Consider the following 19904-nt stretch of genomic DNA (forward strand, 5'->3'; position numbering starts at 1 on the left):
ACAACAGCTCTGAAGAAAATTAAGGTAAGAAATAGGGATGGTGGGGCTGTTTTGAGCCAGTGACCAGGGAAGTCTTCTCTGAGGAGTTGCCATTTAAGCAGAGACCTAAATGAAGTGAGTGGTGAAGGCATGTAGATACCTGGAGATGAGCATTTCTGTTAGAGGAAACAGCAAGTACAAAAGTCCTGAGAGCTCAAGTACTTTGTTTGACCTGCTCACAGAACATCAATGGTCAGTTCATACAAGGCCTTACAGGCCATAGTCGAAACTTCACCCTGTGTTCTGAGTGTGATGGTAAGTGACAGGAGGATTTTGAGTACAAGATGACATGATCTGACATATTTTTAAAAGATCACACTTGCTGCTGGAGGTGGGGTGCTGTTAGGGTGCAAAGACAGAAGGAAGAAAGCCAGTTAGAAAATACAGTGGTATAAGAGAGACTGGGCCTTTGGGGGCTAGAGTGGGAGTGATGGAGTTGGTGAGAATTGGTCAGATTCTGAATATAGTTTTGAATATCTGAGCCAACATGATGTGCAGCCGCATTGGATGTGGAGTGTGAGAAAAAAGGAATCAAGGATGACATATTTCCACCAGCCCCTCTGTCACCAATCCACACACCTTAGATACCAAGTAAAAAAATGCTAGGTTCTTTATTGAGATAGAGGAAGACTGGCAAGTCTTGTTTTGGACATGCCAAGAGTTTGAGGTGCCCGTTGGATAAACGGTGGAGGCAGTTCAACAGTGAAAACTGGAATTCAGATAAAAGTCAAGACTGGAGATACATATTGGGAGTCATGACCATGTGTGTGATAAAGCCATGAAACTAGGTGCAATCAACTAGGGAGTGAGTGTGGATAAGAAGAGAAGGTATATGAGGACTGAGTCCTGACTAGTTGGAGATGATCTGTGAGACAAAAAAGAATGGGTATGTTATACCACAAAGAGTTGCCATTGAGAAGTCACAAAGTTTCTTACCCATCATGGTAGAATGACGGGTAAGTTTTTACCCATCCAGAGTAGATCTGCTTCTCTGGAGGGACTAGAGATTTCATTGATTGTATTTCCCACTTGGTCATGTCAGTTGTAAGTTACTTGCCATAGGTGACTGCCATCTACCTCTACAAGGATTAAATCATGTGCTGCTGCAGCTGCTGACCTTCAACACCTCCTGATGGAGCTCAGGGTGGAGAATGGAAATGAGGCACTCTGTGCTCCGGGAAAGCTGGCAGGATAGGTCTTCAGATAGTTAGATATTCTTGGAACTGATTTTAGGAGCCCAATTCTTGTATCTCCTTGTAACTAGAAAAGCACTAAAATCCTGCTTGGCAACAATTGTTTCTTGTGACTAGCAGAAGCTTCACAAGACCAGAAGAAATTCCACACACACCAAAAAAGTGCTTAATTGCATGTATTCCCCCTTTACCAAAATCACATATATCCTGTCCTTTCCTCCTGCCTCTTTGAAACAGATTCTCAGAGCTGTCTGAGGTGCTGTCTCCTGGGCTGCAATCCTCACATTGCTCCAAATAAAACTTAACTCACAACTCTCACATTGTGCTTTTTTTTTAGTTGACAATAATCACACTGAGACCTTAGAACTGCATTTGTCATCTACTTCTAGCAGGCATTTAGACTTCAGGCATACAATTTGTGGGCTATTGCAGTCAGGGTCTCTGGCAGGAAAATGGCACTTTTGAAAAGGTTAAGTAAGGAGAGTTTCATGTTACAAAGATGTGGCAAGATAAAGGGATGCAGCAAGGAAGTTCATAGGAAATGTGTGTGACCAGCCTCTGGGCCTCAGGCAGCAAGACAGAGTGGTCATCAGAACTCGATGAATCCTGTAGCTAGAGGAGAAGCCCAAGATGCAGGAGCTGTTAAATGGGTGGAGAAGGGTGGGAAGAGGGTAAGAGGAGCAAACAGAATATCCAGCCAAGTACTGGCATTTCTAGCTCCATCTTGCTTCGGTAACCTTATTTTCCCTTTGTTTTCTGCTTATAAATTTATTTTGTCTTGGTGCTTTGTAAACCTCTTTAAATTCTTTTTGGAAGAGTTTGAAAGAATGGGAAAAAGTAAAGATGAAAGAGATGATCATGAAGAACACCTTCTGCCAAACTAACTCCATTTCCTTTTCAGATAAGATTGTAAGCCTAGTAAATAAGAAGGATCCCAAAGTGTACTTAATGTGTGAATTTAAATTTTATTTGCACGTACCATATTTCATGTGTATATAAATTGGCACATAATAAACATATGTAATATGTGTACATGTATGTCATATTTGTAAATTATACGTAATAAAATACCCACATGTCCTCCTAAGGTATCCATGCTATGGAGAGTATAATTCCCCATTGTTTGACTTTGAACTCAAACATCCAAGTTGTTTTTGCCAAATGGATGATGGCAGGCATTATGCAGTTAGAGGGGCTTGATGTGTGTCTGTCCTGTTGAATGTGCCCTTTTAATTTTCTGCACTGCCATGAAACTAGCCAGTTATCCAGGAATAATGAGAGTTCTGTGGATATGGCTGACTCACTGACCAGCTAAGCCCAGCCCAAAATAGCTGCCCCCAGCTTACCCAAGATGTATGAAAAATAAATGTTCGTTTTATATCACAGAAATTATGTGTGTTTGGTTACACAGAAACAGCTATTTAAGAAAAAAAAAAAAAGAATGTTCTTCTCTGTACCTGTGGTCCGTTTCTGACTCTTACCCACCACTTCAATCTATTAATGTAGTGAGTTACATTAATAGACTTTCTATCAAACCATCCTATATTCCTGGAATAAACAAAACTCAGCCACTTTATAACATATAAAATTCAAAGCTAGGTCCAGTTTGGTAATCTTTAAAGAATTTTGTACCTATGTGCATTAATGAGATTTTTCAATCTTTTTTTTTTCACGTACTGTTCCTAAAAAGTTCTGGATTTAGGATTATACTAGCTTTATGAAATAAGCTGAAGTCTCCATCTCCCCTCCCAACCCCCATTTTTAGAACAGTTTGAATAAAGTAGGAATTAACTGGTTCTTGAATATTTGATAAGACTTAGTAATAAAACCATCTAGACTTGATATTTTCTTAGATCAGATAAATAAATATAAGCAACAATTAAGTGGCTTCATAGCTGGTCAACAAAAAGTGTTAAGAAATGCATCAACATCAGTCTGTCCTATCTGATGTTTTTGGAGTGGCTTGCATGAAAACATAAAAGACAGTTTATCATATTTTTAGGTGATAAAAATTTGATAGAGAAATCTACAATTATATCTTTAGGGTAAGAAAAAAACAAATTTAATTAAATTTATCATGATTAAAGGGTTGTGTAGATGCTTAGAGGGAACACTACCTCCTAGATTTGCATTTATGTTTTTATGTCTGTTCTTACTTCCTAATCATTGACTTGAGAGATGTTTGCTTCAATAGGAATTGGAGCTTTTCCTTGACCCCAGGCTGGGAAAGAGGGGCATATGTGGTGGATGCTTCAGCTTCTATAGTCAATCCCATTGTCTGAGAGAGGACCGCCATGCTCTCCTGCTTATATGACAGGCATTCAGAGTGTCCAGAGGAGAGTGGTCTGGATAATGATGTTTCTAGAGCAGGGCTTCTCAACCTTGGTACTTCAGGCATTTGGGGCCAGATAATTCTTTGTTGTGGGGGGCTGTCCTGTATCTTGTAGGATTCTTAGCAGTATCCCTGACCCCAGCCCATACTTGCCAATAGTATCCCTGGTCATTGTAGCAACCAAAAATGTCTCCAGACGATGCCAAATCAGTGGTGCCCAACCTTTTTGGTACCAGGGACCAGTTTCATGGAAGACAATTTTTTCCATGGACTCGGGGTGGGGACGGGGAGGTTGGTTCAGCAGTAATGCGAGTGATGGGGAGTGAAGGGGAGCAGCAGATGAAGCTTCACTCAGTGGACCGCTGCTCAATTTCTGCTCTGCAGCCCAGGGCCTAACAGAAGCCCTAGGGGTTGGAGACCCCTGCCGAAACTCCCCCCGGAGGCAAATTGTCCTCAGTTGAGAATAACTGGTCTAAAGACCATATTTTAGTAAGCGTAGTAAAAGCAGTGGTGATTTGGGTCAGAGAAGAAGAGTCATAGTGAAAACATACCAGTTTGTTTTAGAAGCTATTAAATGGGCTATTGCGAATGGGGGACAGAATCATTTTGTGGGGATCCAAAAGGCAGAATTGGGGCTTCCCAGGTAATTCCATGGTAAAGAGTCTGCCTGCCAATGCAGGAGACACAGGAGACTTGGGTTCCATCCCTGGGTCAAGAAGATCCCCTGCAGGAAGGCATGGCAACCTGCTCCAGTATTCTTGCCTGGAGAATCCCAGGGACAGAGGAGCCTGGTGGGCTACAGTCCATAAGGTCGCACAGTGTTGGACGAGACTCAAAGAGTTGGATGAAACTGAGGATGCATGCAAAAGGCAGAACAAAGGTCAAAAGTTTCAAATTACAAGGTGACAAATGTGGAATCTTTTTTTTAAAGGAATTTTCCACCAATTCAGTTTTTCCAGAAATAGGCAGCTAGTGGAATAATTTCAGTGCAGTTGAGTTTCCTGACACTAGCCGTATTCAAGCAGAGGCTGACAAACCACTTGTCAGGAATGCTGTAGAGAGGATCCTGGGCCGAAGAGGATGTAGATGGTTGATGCAGATGATTACCAAGTCTTTTCCAACTGGAGAATTTAATGTTTTAATTCAAACTGGGATAAGAAAACGGAAGGCTTTGGTGCATCAGACTAGACTGTGTCACATAAAGTGTCAGTGCCACTGCCTGGATCCCCTCAGCTCTCGCTATTGCTGGACATGCTGATGGCTTGTTTCTGTGAGCCCCTGGGGGCTTCAGGAGTGTGTTTAACTAGTGCATGAGGCAGACCAGCAGTGGTGGGGGGATTATTCCCCCCCAACCATCAAATGCTGCTGCTGAGTTGCTTCAGTCGTGTCCGACTCTGTGTGACCCCATAGACAGCAGCCCACCAGGCTCCCCCGTCCCTGGGATTCTCCAGGCAAGAACACTGGAGTGGGTTGCTTGCCATTTCCTTCTCCAATGCATCAAAGTGAAAAGTGAAAGGGAAGTCACTCAGTCGTGTCTGACTCTTAGCGACCCCATGGACTGCAGCACGCCAGGCTTCCCTGCCCATCACCAACTGCCGGAGCTTGCTCAAAGTCATGTCCATTGAGTTGGTGATGCCATCCATCTCATCCCTTGTCGTCCCCTTCTCCTCCTGCCTTCAATCTTTCCCAGCATCAGGGTCTTTTCTAGTGAGTCAGTTCTTCATATCAGGTGGCCAAAGTATTGGAGTTACAGCTTCAGGATCAGTCCTTCCAATGAACACCCAGGACTGATCTCCTTTAGGGTAGACTGGTTGGATCTCCTTGCAGTCCAAGGGACTCTCAAGAATCTTCTCCAACACCACAGTTCAAAAGTATCAATGCTTTGGCGCTCAGCTTTCTTTATAGCCCAACTCTCACATCCATACATGACTACTGGAAAGACCATAGCTTTGACTAGATGGACCTTTGTTGGCAAAGTAATGTCTCTGCTTTTTAATATGCTATCTAGGTTGGTCATAACTTTTCTTCCAAAGGACAAGAGTCTTTTAATTTCATGGCTGCAGTCACCATTTCCAATGATTTTGGAGCCCCCAAAATTAAGTCTGTAGCTGTTTCCATTGTTTCCCAATCTATTTCCCATGAAGTGATGGGACCAGATGCCATGATCTTAGTTTTCTGAATGTTGAGTTTTAAGCCAACTTTTTCACTCTCCTCTTTCACTTTCCTCAAGAGGCTCTTTAGTTCTTTGCTTTCTGCCATAAGGGTTGTGTCATCTGCATATCTGTGGTTATTGATATTTCTCCCAGCAATCTTGATTCCATCTTGTGCTTCATCCAGTCCAGCATTTCTCATGATGTACTCTGCATATAAGTTAAATAAGCAGGGTGACAATATACAGCCTTGAGGTACTCCTTTTCCTATTTGGAACCAGTCTGTTGTTCCATGTCCAGTTCTAACTGTTGCTTCCTGACCTGCATACAGATTTCTTAGGAGGCAGGTCAGGTGGTCTGGTATTCCCATCTCTTGAAGAATTTTCTACAGTTGTTTATGATCCACACAGTCAAAGGCTTTGGCATAGTCAATAAATGTTTTTCCAGAACTCTCTCACTTTTTTGATGATCCAACGGATGTTGGCAATTTGATCTCTGGTTCCTCTGCCTTTTCTAAATCCAGCTTGAACATCTGGAAGTTCATGGTTCACATACTATTGAAGCCTGGCTTGCAGAATTTTGAGCATTACTTTGCTAGCATGTGAGATGCGTGCAATTGTGCGGTAGTTTGAGCATTCTTTGGCATTGCCTTTCTTTGGGATTGGAATGAAAACTGATCTTTTCCAGTCCTGTGGCCACTGCTGAGTTTTCCAAATTTGCTGGCATATTGAGTGCAGCACTTTCACAGATCATCTTTTAGGTGAGACCCTCATCCCCTCTGCCAGGATGTGGGCCCTGAAGCTGCTCTGTGCATGCAGAGGAAAGGTGTAGGAATGTCCTTGCTCACTAGCATTTAATTTACCAGTTGCCTCTGAGCTGGGGCTTTGGCAGATTCTGCTGAAATCTGAAAGACAACCTATTATACCGAGGGCCTGCTGCTGACGACTGAAATTGAGAAACTTGGCAGATAAGCAAACAGTAACTGGAAATCAAACTTCCTGGGTTGGTAGGAACACAGGCCCTGGAGACAAGGAGCTTCTGGGAGCCTCAGGACCAGAACACTGAGCACTGCCCATGCCAGTGAGGACAGGTCAGTGTTCAATTTTGACCCTCAAGAAGACTCCCATCAATTGCAAGGTGGGATGTTCACCTGGGAGGCAGCTGTCCCATAACAGGTAGATCATTGGACTGAGAATCCTGGTCCTCTGGGCATTTCTAGACCCATTCAGTGGGCATTAGACAAGCTGGGACCTGGGACCATTTGCTCCAGTACTTGCACCTGGACATACCTTTCCTGAGCAACAAAATACAGAGAAACTACAAAGGACTGTAGTTATGTGCATATGTGCATATGTGTGCAGTTGGGGAAAATTATGGACAATAATAATCAGCTATACTCCAATACAAAATTAAAAGTTTAACTCAAACTAAAAGAAAGGATGAGTGAATGAGTGAAAGTCACTCAGTTGTGTCCGACTCTGCGACCCCATAGATTATACAGGCTATTCTCCAGGCCAGGATACTGGAGTGGGTAGCCTTTCCCTTCTCCAGGAGATCTTCCAAACCCAGGGATTGAACCCAGGTCTCACGCATTGCAGGTGGATTCTTTACCAGCTAAGCTATCAGGGAAGCCCCTTCGTGAAAAAGATCTTCACGAACCAGATAATAACGATGGTGTGATCACTCACCTAGAGCCAGACATCCTGGAATGTGAAGTCAAGTGGGCCTTAGAAAGCATCACTACGAACAAAGCTAGCGGAGGTGATGGAATTCCAGTTGAGCTCTTTCAAATCCTGAAAGACGATGCTGTGAAAGTGCTGTACTCAATATGCCAGCAAATTTGGAAAACTCAGCAGTGGCCACAGGACTGGAAAAGGTCAGTTTTTATCCCAATCCCAAAGAAAGGCAATGCCAAAGAATGCTTGAACTACCGCACAGTTGCACTCATCTCACACGCTAGTAAAGTAATGCTCAAAATTCTCCAAGCCAGGCTTCAGCAATATGTGAACCGTGAACTTCCAGATGTTCAAGCTGGTTTTAGAAAAGGCAGAGGAACCAGAGGTCAAATTGCCAACATCCACTGGATCATGGAAAAAGCAAGAGAGTTCCAGAAAAACATCTATTTCTGCTTCGTTGACTATGACAAAGCCTTTGACTGTGTGGATCATAAACAACTGTAGAAAATTCTTCAAGAGATGGGAATACCAGACCACCTGACCTGCCTCCTAAGAAACCTATATGCAGGTCAGGAAGCAACAGTTAGAACTGGACGTGAAACAACAGACTGGCTCCAAATAGGAAAAGGAGTATGTCAAGGCTGTATATTGTCACCCTGCTTATTTAACTTATATGCAGAGTACATCATGAGAAACGCTGGGCTGGAAGAAGCACAAGCTGGAATCAAGATTGCAGGGAGAAATAACAATAACCTCAGATATGCAGATGACACCACCCTTATGGCAGAAAGTGAAGAGGAACTAAAAAGCCTCTTGATGAAAGTGAAAGAGGAGAGTGAAAAAGTTGGCTTAAAGCTCAACATTCAGAAAACGAAGATCGTGGCATCCGGTCCCACCACTTCATGGGAAATAGATGGGGAAACAGTGGAAACAGTGTCAGACTTTATTTTTGGGGGCTCCAAAATCACTGAAGATGGTGATTGCAGCCATGAAATTAAAAGATGCTTACTCCTTGGAAGGAAAGTTATGACCAATCTAGACAGCATATTAAAAAGCAGAGACATTACTTTGCCAACAAAGGTCCATCTAGTCAAGGCTATGGTTTTTCCTGTGGTCATGTATGGATGTGAGAATTGGACTGTGAAGAAAGCTGAGTGCCAAATAATTGATGCTTTTGAACTGTGGTGTTGGAGAAGACTCTTGAGAGTCCTTGGACTGCAGGGAGATCCAATTAGTCCATCCTAAAGGAGATCAGTCCTGGGTGTTCATTGGAAGGACTGATGCTAAAGCTGAAACTCCAATACTTTGGCCACCTCATGTGAAGAGTTGACTCATTGGAAAAGACCCTGATGCTGGGAGGGATTGGGGGCAGGAGGAGAAGGGGACGACAGAGGATGAGATGGCTGGCATCACCGACTTGATGCACATGAGTTTGGGTGAACTCTGGGAGTTGGTGATGGACAGGGAGGCTTGGCGTGCTGCGATTCATGGGGTCGCAGAGTCAGACACGACTGAGCGACTGAACTGAAAAGAAAGGAAGGGGAAGGGAGGCCACAGTGTTTCAACTGAGGTAGTCTGATCCGGACAACTCCTAGGGAAGCAACTTGGCCAACACTTCATGTGAACTCCATGGAGGACAGAATCCAGTCATTCTGTGATTCTGTCCTCCTGGGACTTTGGAGACCATTCAGTCAGTAAATGTTGATTGAACACCTGCTGCAAGCCATGCTCTGTGCCAGGCTTTGAGGACACAGAGGAATAAAATACAGTCCCATCCCATAGGAGTTTATGGTCTAGTTGGAGAGGCAGACACATTAATAGAAAATTACACATGGAGGTCTGAGGGAGCAGAGGAGGGTCACCAACTCAGGAGTAGTACGACTTCAGATTTAAATATGGGGAAACTGAGGCCAGAAGAAGAAAGTTGATGAGGTTATATAATTCCTGGGCATGACTGTTGACAATAAATATTTCTGATGATAGTCCATTTTGCATTTGCATTAGAAAATATTGGCACATGAGCCCCTCCCTGCTCCTGCTGCTCCCCCTGCTCTTGGCTTAATGTCAGAACTTGCTTTGGTTTAATAGCTACTGCTGGTTTGAGTTTTGCGTTTTTGTGTCCCCCAATCCCAACCCAACTATAGGGATCTTATGGTCCAGAAGAGCCCAGCAGTCTCTGCTGTCAGTCCTGTCTGATCCAATTATCTGAAGCATCCTCATTACCCTCTTCTGCATCTCCTTAACTCCCTGTAATTTCCAAAGTCTCAGGTTATGACAGTTTTCCACCCACCAGATATGCCTCACATTGTTCAATTTTGAGTTCTATTTTGCTTAGCATTGATCCTCTGAGAAATGCCTCCTACAACTTGCAGGACAGATGATCAGACAAAGCCCACAGGATTACAGGAAAGATACTCTGTATGCAAATCTCATCCTCAAACTCTCCTTAATTTTTTCTGAAAGTATCTGGGGAAGAATCTCTTTGCAAGTTGAGAATAAAGAAAGCAGTAGGTGCTATGTTTCAGACAAGCTTGCTCCTGTGATGTGTGGGAATAAAGTTAGAAAGAGGCAAGCTTTTGCCCTTTGCAGTCATTTGAAGAAATGGACTGTTTGGTTAAAATATGCACACACACCCAGAGTGGTGTATTTCTTGGTTCTTGACAGCTGCTCAGCCTCTTCTCTGGAAACTCCTGCTTCAGCGCTTGCATTTTCTCTCCAGTCACTGACCTTGTAGAGTACCTGAACATCAAAGTTTAGGGCCCAAATGGACCCATCTTTTATCCTAATAGCATTAGCTGCTGTGGAGGCTCGGAGGAGGTAAAGATGGCCTCTTCTGCATGACTTAGCAGTGGGAACACAGCCAGGGCCCTGCTCCGTTTGGTTGTCGCCTGCTCAGCTGTTAGTCTTTTCAGTGCTCTGCATGGTGGGGAGCCATTACTGCTTCTTTAGCAAGGTGAACATGATGGAGGGGAAGTGAGGCTATGCCTATCCAGTATCCGGCCTCCTTCCAACATGCGTGTTGTTTTTCTCGACCTGTATCCTATGGAAAAGAGATTTTCTATCTTAGTCCTTTCTTTAAAAATAATTTTGTTAACCTTGAGAATTGGTTGAGTAGCTCACTATCAACCAACAATAGATACTTGTCGAGTTCCAATAATAGTTGACCTTTGCAGAATGACTAATGTGTGCCAGGCACTATGATGCTACACCCTGAATTAATTTTCTCAACAACCCTTCAAGAAAGCATTTAGATAGAGATTAAGTAATTCACCGTCACACGGCAAGCCACTAGTGAGACCAGGATTTGAACCTGAGTCTGACCTCAGAGCCCAGGAATCCACTTTTTCTGCCTCCTCCTCTATGCAGACCACTTTCAAGTGTCTATATAAACAGGTGTTAAGTGACCTCCAAAAATGCTTACAAAAATGCTTACACTCATAGGGAAGATGAAACAAGAATGTGAAATGCTAAATAATGCCAGACAGCATCTGCATCTAAGTGTCCTGTCAGTGAAGCAGGCAGTAAGGAACTCACCAGGTAGAGAAAAAGATCAGTGAGAACAGGGGGGTTCTAACAGGCTGCATATGGAGAAGCATGGATTCCATCGACCTTGAAAGATGGAAAGGACTTAGGTAAGCAGAAAGGGAGAAATAAATCAAGCTATAGAGGACTTCAAACACATGGGTTCAGGTCCCAGCTCTGACATATGTGCAGTCATAGGAAAGTCCCTGAGTTTTTAATTGCTCCATGAGGCTAAGGGAGGTAGTATGTAGTCAGGGATAAAGCTGAAGTTTGGAAGCAGAAGAGGTCTCAGAGCAGTAGGGAGGGAGGCGGTAGTGATTAGAGGGGGAAAGGATGTTGACAAACTTCTCTCCTGACTTCACGGCAGTTCCATGAGTAATTGCTGTGGCAATCCATTGAGCTGCAGAAGCAAAACAAACCCCCCTAGCTTCTAATTTTTATTTTGCCTTAGGAAAGGCTCTCGTCCCTCTATTTCTTCATTTGTAAATGGGGATAGTATCTCACAGGCAGATAATCAAGATGGTAGGAAGTACCTACCAGTAGCTGGCCCATTGTAGACCCTTAGTCAACACGGGCAACTGAGATTATGAAGCCAGCATGGTCCATACTTGGTGGGTAACCGAAGACCTGGGAAGAACAGAGGAAAGAAAAGATCTTTCTAGCCCAGACAAATTGGAATGCATGTGGAGAATTGGTACCTTGGTAGGTTTTTAGACTAAGGAAGACACATTCATCTGAGATGGTTAAATTGAAATTGTTCCCATGTCAAAAAACTGACATAGAACTTTTGCTCCTGTCTTCTTCCAGATTCCTGTCACTCTCCAGAGCTTGTTTGAACCAAAATAAATCCCTTTCTCCCATTACCTTGATAAAAGTCAAAGTGTTAGTTATGTCCAACTCTGGGATTTCCCAGGCAAGAATACTGGAGTGGGTTGCCATTACCCTTTTCCAGGGGATATTCCTGACCCAGGGATCAAACCCAGGTCTCCTGCATTGCAGGCAGATTATTTATCACCTGAGCCACCAGGGAAGGCCCTTACCTTTATAGGCTTGAATTAAATTTAGTCAGATATTGACCTCAATTTGAGGTTGCTTTCAGGTGGCATTGACTGGCCTATCAATCAGCCAGCCTCCCACAGTCCCCAGTGGTTTGTAGAAGGCAATGGGGATTCCTGTCTGCCTCACAAGAATCCAACTGGTAGGAACAATGGACTGAACCCTCTGTGAATCTGGGATCTCCATTAGGAAGTTAATAGGGGAAACCATATGGTACTAATCTTTGGGTTTCGGTCTCCTTTCTCACCAGAACCTGCTAAGGACACAGAGAGATTCCATGGTGCGAGATTCTCAGATTGTTTCTCAGGTGAGCGATTCTCAGAGATTCTCAGATTCTCAGGAGTTTTCATCATGTTACCGCACCATCTTCTTTTGCCATGCAATACCCACTCCCAAGCCCCAGCCTCATTACTTCCCACTGCCCATTCAAATTCAGCTCTTTGCTATGCTAAATGACAATTTCCCAAACATCCCATGTTGTTTCCTGCCTCTGTAACTTTGCTTACACTTTTTATTTGGGGCATCCTTTCCTCCCTTCCTCGCCTACCTAAGTGCCACTCATCTTATATACTTGACTAAAATATCACCTTGGTTAGGAAGCCTCTTAGGCTTTGCCTTGCAGGTAGGGTTTGGTCCCCCAGGTATGCTCTTGAAGCACCAAGTGCATCTCCTCTAGCAGCCCTTCTCATCAATATTGCAGTGGCTGGTTTACTAGTTGTTAGGATGTAGTTTCAGATTCTTGAGCAATGACCAAAAATAATAGTGACTTGAACAAGATAGAAGTTTATGTTTTCCCTCTAGGCAAAACTTGAGAGTGCTCAGGCACTTTCCATGTTATTGCTCGGCCTCCCTAGGATGTTAACCAGCATAGTGCAAGTTGGCTCACAACCACACTAGAACTCCAGCGTGCCTTATTTCAAAGCCAGCCTCTTAAGCACCAGGTCATACTGCCTCTATTAGTGGAGCTGAGCTCATTGCTGATGGAGGAGGAAGATATGAACAAGTGAGAGAAGTTCAAGGTATATTGGAAGACACTTTGAGTGCCTGGTGGGGATTGATGGAAGTTTATATCCTAAAGTTTAGGTCTTACGGTATGCTAGACTTGAATGTTGAAAATATATCTGATGATAGTCATCAGAGAGTGTCATTTCTCAGGCACATAGTCCACAACCACTGCCTCTGAAATGGAATCAGCTCCAAGTGCCTCTTAAGACTCTCCTAAACCTTTCTCACATTATGTTGAAGAGACGTGGGTCAGATCTTTGCAAAGGTAAATGGAATAGAAATGCTAATACTCAATGAGCCACTTGTAAAGAAATAGCCTGAATCATCCACCTTCTGAGCTGTTTCCAAAGTTGACTGATCATCAGAATCACCTTGGCACTTTAATTGAAAAGAAGCAGGATCCTGAGCTGCTCCATGGCCATTGACTCTCCAGGGTGGGCTCAGGAATCTGTCTATTTTTGTAATAGTTTTCCAATTATTCTGATGACAAGCTGCTGTGGGTACCTTTGCACTTAAGAAACCCATCACCACCCTATATTTATGCTAACTTCAACCTACCAACTGACCCCCTATTTCTTTCATGGCAGAAGCATTGATCTGTCTTTAGTGAATTAGTGAAAGTCCCTCAGTCGTGTCCAACTCTTTGCAAACCCATGGACTGTACAGTCCATGGAATTCGCCAGGCCAGCATACTGGAGTGAGTAGCCTTTCCCTTCTCCAGGGGATCTTTCCCACCCAGGGATCAAACGCAGGTCTCCCACATCGCAGGCGGATTCTATACCAGCTGAGCCACCAGAAAAGCAGTCTCTCTTTGGACCAATGGAAAGGTGATTCTCATTTGACATTCTCTCTAAACTCTAGGTTATTGCACTGTCCAAACGGTTTTGAACTTTCTCCAAGCCGGCTCAGTGCCAAACCTATTCGCTAGAAACCTAAAAACAGAACTGAGAAATTGTTTGGTTAGTTGAAATTAATGATAAACTAGAAATAAAATTTTCTTATTGTTTAGTCACTAAGTCTTTGTGACCCCATGGGCTGTAGCTCACCAGCTCCTCTGTCCATGGAATTTCCCAGGCAAGAATACTGGAGTGTGTTGCCATTTCCTCCTCCAGGGGATCTTCCTGACCCAGGGATGGAACCCACGTCTCCTGCATTGGCAGGCAGATTCTTTACCACTGAGCCACCAGGGAAGCCCCTAGAAATAAAATAATAAATATTTTAAAAACCTACAATTTGGATAACCACAAACCCAACCATTTTACATCTTGTGAAGAGGTTTAGAAAATCATTAGACCTCAGAACTTCCAGTAGCCACCTAACAGAGATTTTTTTTTTTCCTTACATTTGACCATCCATATCCCATTATGGTAGCTCAGCTGGTAGAGAATCCTCCTGCAATGCAGGAGACCCCAGTTCAATTCCTGGGTCAGGAAGATCCCTGGAGAAGGGATAGGCTACCCACTGCAGTATTCTTGGGCTTCCTTGGTGGTTCAGATGCTAAAGAATCCACTTGTAATGTGGGAGACCTGGGTTAGATCCCTGAGTTGGGAAGATCCCTTGAAGGAAGGCATGGCAACCCACTCCAGCATTCTTGCCTGGAGAATCCCCATGGACAGAGGTGCCTGGCAGGCTAAAGTTCATGGGATCTATTAGTTCCAATTTATAGGTGAAGAATCTAAGGCTCAGAAAAAAGTATAACTGAATTCAAACCTAGATCTATTTGAGTCTCAATTCTGAGTTATTAAACTATTCCTCCTCGTGGTGTTCATGTATGGTGGGGGTTGGGGCAGGAGAGAGGGAGAGAACAAGGAATAGAGGTGGAAAGACAACTTCTTACTAGGACCTGCTGTCTATTGTCCTTTTCTGTCTGCATATTCTCATGCCAGTAGCAACCAACTCAGGAACAGCCTCTGATGCTCCAAGGCAAACTTTAGCAAAGAAAGTTGAGCTGTTCCTATGCCAACAAGCTACCCCTCTGCATCATTTCATAGCCTCAGTGGACCCACAAATATCATTTCCAGCTAATCACATATGCACCAGACAGTTATGCTATACAATAAATGATTAACACATTCAGCTGATTCCCTTGAAGACAATTCACCAAATTTATTGGGAGGTACTTTTATTCAAGATGACACTTGGATTCTTCTTTTGTACATTTCTTTCCTCTGCTGATTCACTGTGTATTGTGTCTGGATCACTTGGCTTTTCTAAGTCAACAGAGCTGAATGGGAGAAATCCAAGCATTGTGATTGCTGCTGGGGAAACGGCAGATTTGCCTCATGAGAGTTATAGTTGGGGCACTCTTTGGGATCAAAAGCATACTAAATCTGAGGCACTTGAAGAGGGAGATAGCCATCACATTTGGTTCAAAGTTTCCCTTGGAGATTGAGTTTCTCTGCCCAAATGCTGCTATTTGCTGATGGGAGGAAAATTATACTGGACCTTGGTTTGTAGCAATTAGAGTAAATTCTCCTGTGGCAGGCTGGGACCTCCAGAGCTCTAATTGGTTCTAATGTAGAGTGGCTTAAAATAATTTACTCTTCCAAAGGCTAATCTCTCATTTCCCAGAGCAGCTTGAATTGTTCAGAAATGAGCCATTGAGAGAACTTCTCATTCAGCCCTAGATTTGTGGCACATCTTTCTAAAAAAGAAAAAAAAGAGGCTGATTTGAGGATGGGGTGGGAAGAGGCTGGCTGGGCCTGTTCTGTAATGCCAAACATTTTTTCTCCAGTCTTTACATTCTCATCCTTGTTCCCCAAACCTAACTGATGAGCCCCAGATAATGTGCATTAAGAAAACCATTCTAGGACTTCGCTGGTCACTCAGAGGTAAAGAATATGAGTGCCAATGCAGGAGACGTGGGTTCAGCCCCCGGCCTGGGAAGATCCCACGTGCCACAGAGCAACTAAGCCCATGCTCCGCAACTACTGAGCCCATGCGCAGCTGTTGAAGCCCATGCATCTAGAGCCATGCTCCACAACAAGAGAAGCCACTGCAATAACAAGCCCTGCACTGCAGCCAGAGAGTAGCCTCTGCTTGCCACAACTAAAGAAAGCCCACACAGCAATGAAGACCTAGCGCAGTCAAAAATAAAATAAGCTTGTGTGTGTGTGTGTGTGTGTGTGTATGATCAGTCATGTCTGACTCTTTGTGACCCCATGGACTATAGCCTGCCAGACTCCTCTGTCCATGGAATTTTCCAGGCAAGAATATGGGAGTGGGTTGCCATTTCCTACTCTGGGAGAGCTTGCTGACCCAGGGATCAAACCTGTGTCTCTTGTGTCTCCTGCACTGGCAGGCAGATTCTTTACCACTGTGTCACCCGGGAAGCCTCTCTCTCTCTCATATATATATATATATATATATATATATGTTTTCCATATACATATATATATATATATATATACGCACACATATGAAAAAACATTCTGTACCTTCACCAGTCAGAGTCCTGGATGGTTAAAAAGTAACACTAGCCAGGTACAACCATGTGGAAAAGGTGCCATGGTACAAGTTCTTGCCCTACCCTACAACCAATTAACTCAGTTTTTCATCTGTAAAATGACCTAGTTGGACTCACTGCTCTCTGAAGACTCATAAACTGATTAAAGAAGAGTTAGATTAAGTCCTTTTCATTATTCTAAAAAGGGTTTCCCAACCTCAGCACAAATAACATTTGGGGCCAGATTAATCTTTGTTGTGGAGGCTGTCCTGTGTTTGCTAGGATGTTGGAAAGCATCCGTGGTCTCTACCTACTGTATCACTAGCACCACCCACCCTGAGTTGCAACAACAAAAAGTTCCAAACATTGCCAAATGTCTTTTGGCGGGATGGGGGGCGGTGGCACAAGGTCATTGAGAACCACCTTCAATAGCTCCCAACTGCCAACAGACAATTCACTCATTTATTAAATATTTAATACTATTTATTGAGTTTTTACTAAAACCAACAATAACTAAGATATAGTCCCTGTCCTCAAGAAACTCATAGTCAAGCTAGGAGGACAGACAATTATAATCTGTTGTAGCATATGTAATGACCAAGAGAGATGCAGAAGAAGAAAGGGGGGATATTTTCTGAGGGGGAATGCAGAGGGAGCTCAGAATGCTTTGGGGATAAATTAATGATTAAATGGAACATTAAAGGATAAGTAGAAATGAGCCAGGCATCCCCAGCTGGGGAGACAGCCTGAGAAAATGCATAGTAATAAAAATTATGACCTACTCTCACAAAACTCATTAAACTAGAGAGATGTGAGAATGAATCAGACAAAGAGACCAGCTTCCTCCTCCATTCCAGGTCTGTATGGTCTCTTTTAACATCCCATTGTTGGAAAGGAATTCAAAACTATAGAGAACTCCTAGCCATTGTTCTGCAGAGTCTCCCATAGATGTTACTGCTACGGAGCTCTCCAGGGTACTGAACCATATCAATCTGAAGCAACTCTCAACCTAGGGACCTTCTTAGAACCCTTATCTCTCCTTCTAGGCCCTGACTCTTGGCCATTCCTGCTGCCCTTGGCTGATGCCATATAGTGTAAAGCGAATAGCTTTACCAACCCAAACAGTTCAAATTAAGAGACACAAATAAATGATAAATTATTATTATAAATTATAAATCATGGTGAGTCCCAATAGTCTTGCTGACTTTATTTTTTTTAATTTACTTGGAATTTTATGTTTTCTAATATATCTATGACAACATGTATTTCTTTACTCTGAAAAACATCATTTAATATAAGATCTTGGAATAAAAGATTTTGGAATCATAGGACTGGGGTATGAATCCTAACTCTGCCACTTAATAGCTGTCTGACATCAGGTCAGGTAACTTAATCCTCAGAGGGCTTCCCAGGTGCTAAAGAAGCCATGCAGAAGACATAAGAGATACAGGTTCAATACCTGGGTCAGGAAGATCCCATGGAGGAGGGCATGGCAATCCACTCCAGTATTCTTGCTGGTGAATTGCCATGGACAGAGGAGCCTGGAAGGCTCCAGTCCATGGGGTCTCAAAGAGTCAGGCATGACTGAAGTGACTTAGCGCACACACAGCACATTGTTTACTCAAAATGAGGTAAATGGGGGAAAAATTGATAAACCTTTTTTCAATAATTCCCCTTATTACCAAAGATCTGGAGTCAGAATGGCTTTAGATTTCTCAACAGTAATATGTGAAGGAAGAAGACAATGGAGAAATGCCCTTCAAAATAGGAACAATTATCCCTCATCTAAAATTCTATACCTAGCAATGGCAACCCACTCCAGTACTCTTGCCTGGAAAATCCCATGGACGGAGGAGCCTGGTAGGCAGTAGTCCATGGGGTCGCTGAGGGTCGGACACGACTGAGCGACTTCCCTTTCACTTTTCACTTTCATGCATTGGAGAAGGCAGTGGCAACTCACTCCAGTGTTCTTGCCTGGAGAATCCCAGGGACGGGGGAGCCTGGTGGGCTGCCGTCTATGGGGTCGCACAGAGTCGGACACAACTGAAGCGACTTAGCAGCAGCAGCAGTAACTCAACTATAAATCAAGTTATATAGAATAAAAACATTTCCAGACCTGTATAGTCTCAACGAATTTCTCTCCTGATGCATACTTTCTCAGGGAATTACTAGAGTGCATGCACCACCAAAAAAAAAGTAAGCTAAGAAAGAGAAAGGCATTAAATACAGGAAACATGAGCTCCAGCACTGTTAAGAAGGATTAAGAAATACCCAAAAGGATGGTAAACAGTGATCTCAGATTGCCAGTTGTGAATAAGGCATCCAAGACAACCAGTCCAGATTAGAACAGAATGCCTCAGAGGGTAGACAGAGAGTTATCGTCACCAAGGGGGCTTCCCAGGTGGTGTTAGTGGTAAAGAACCTGCCTGCCAGTGCAGGAGACGTAAGAGACTGGGGTTTGGGAAGATCTCCTGGAGGAGGAAATGGCAACCCACTCCAGTATTCTTGCCTGGAGAATCCCATGGACAGAGGAGCCTGGTGGGCTACACTTGACAGAGTTGCAAAGAATTAGACATGTCTGAAGCAACTTAGCATGCACACGTCATCACCAAGATCCCTACTGCTGTTGACCCTTTTGTTTTTAACTTGAGGAGAGAATTCCTGGGTGAGTGTAGCTGAGACGTTTGTTATTGACTTGCCTGAGTCATTTCTAATGAGGATGATGCTTTTCCTGCAGCATAGCCCATTTTCTGGATCAGCTAAGGATGCTCATTTCACCCCCAAAGAAGTGTTCTACTTTGATCTACCTAAGGAGCACTAGGAAACCAGAAAACCCAGAGCAGCCACACTTTGGACTACATTTCTTCTGGATACTGAATACTTGACCCCCACAGCAGCCCTAGAAGATGGCTGCAGATGTCCAGCTCTGGTTTCCCAAGATCCACTCATGACCTTGTCCAGTCCAGACAAGGTCTTCCAGAAGGGGCTCTTGTAACCTCTTGAAGAAACTGAAACCAGACTGACCCAGAGACTCTGTTTAGTTTATCTCTCTCCTGAACGTCTTCATCAAACAGGGGCAGACTTCCTTGGTGGTCCAGTGGTTAATAATCTATCTGCAAATGCAGGGGACATAGGTATGATCCCTGTTCCAGGAGATTCCACATGCCACGGGGTAACTAAGTCCATGTGCCACAACTACTGAAGCCCACGTGCTCTAGAGCCTGTGCTCTGCAACAAGAGAAACCACCACAGTGAGAAGCCCATGGGCCTCAACCAAAGAGAGTAGCCTCCGCTTGTCATAACTAGAGAAAAGCCTGTGTGCAGCAATGCAGTCAAAATAAGCAATTATAAATATATATATATATATAAACAGAGACAACATTGCCCTGTCGTCCTGAGCTAGATTTGTGCTTCTACTCAACAAACATTGTTTAGGAAAATATACTTAGTTAGTAAAAACTATAATGAAAATCAAGAGAATGATTA

General features: G+C 43.6%; 2 long non-coding RNA genes across 13 annotated transcripts in view; one reads left to right on the top strand and one right to left on the bottom strand.

Annotated features, from left to right (window-relative positions):
- The window catches only part of LOC147346734 (uncharacterized), a 33761-nt gene that overhangs the window by 1984 nt on the left and 11873 nt on the right, over positions 1–19904 (top strand). For 9 of the 12 annotated variants that reach the window (XR_015153187.1, XR_015153188.1, XR_015153183.1 and 6 more), the window contains exon 2: positions 12219–12275. This is a non-coding gene — a long non-coding RNA (uncharacterized LOC147346734). Of the gene's footprint in view, positions 1–12218; positions 12276–19155; positions 19801–19904 lie in introns of those variants that run through there. The other 3 variants (XR_015153181.1, XR_015153179.1, XR_015153178.1) reach the window with 1 other exon arrangement.
- Positions 9644–11906, bottom strand: LOC147346735 (uncharacterized). The gene is made up of 3 exons (XR_015153189.1): positions 11777–11906; positions 11450–11539; positions 9644–10430 (listed from the first exon to the last, which is right to left on the bottom strand). It is a non-coding gene; the product is annotated as an uncharacterized LOC147346735 (long non-coding RNA).

Source organism: Bos grunniens, chromosome 23, assembly GCF_055505025.1.
Source record: "Bos grunniens cultivar Pamir isolate PY7600 chromosome 23, Bosgru_T2T1.0, whole genome shotgun sequence".
Lineage (NCBI taxonomy): Eukaryota > Metazoa > Chordata > Mammalia > Artiodactyla > Bovidae > Bos > Bos grunniens.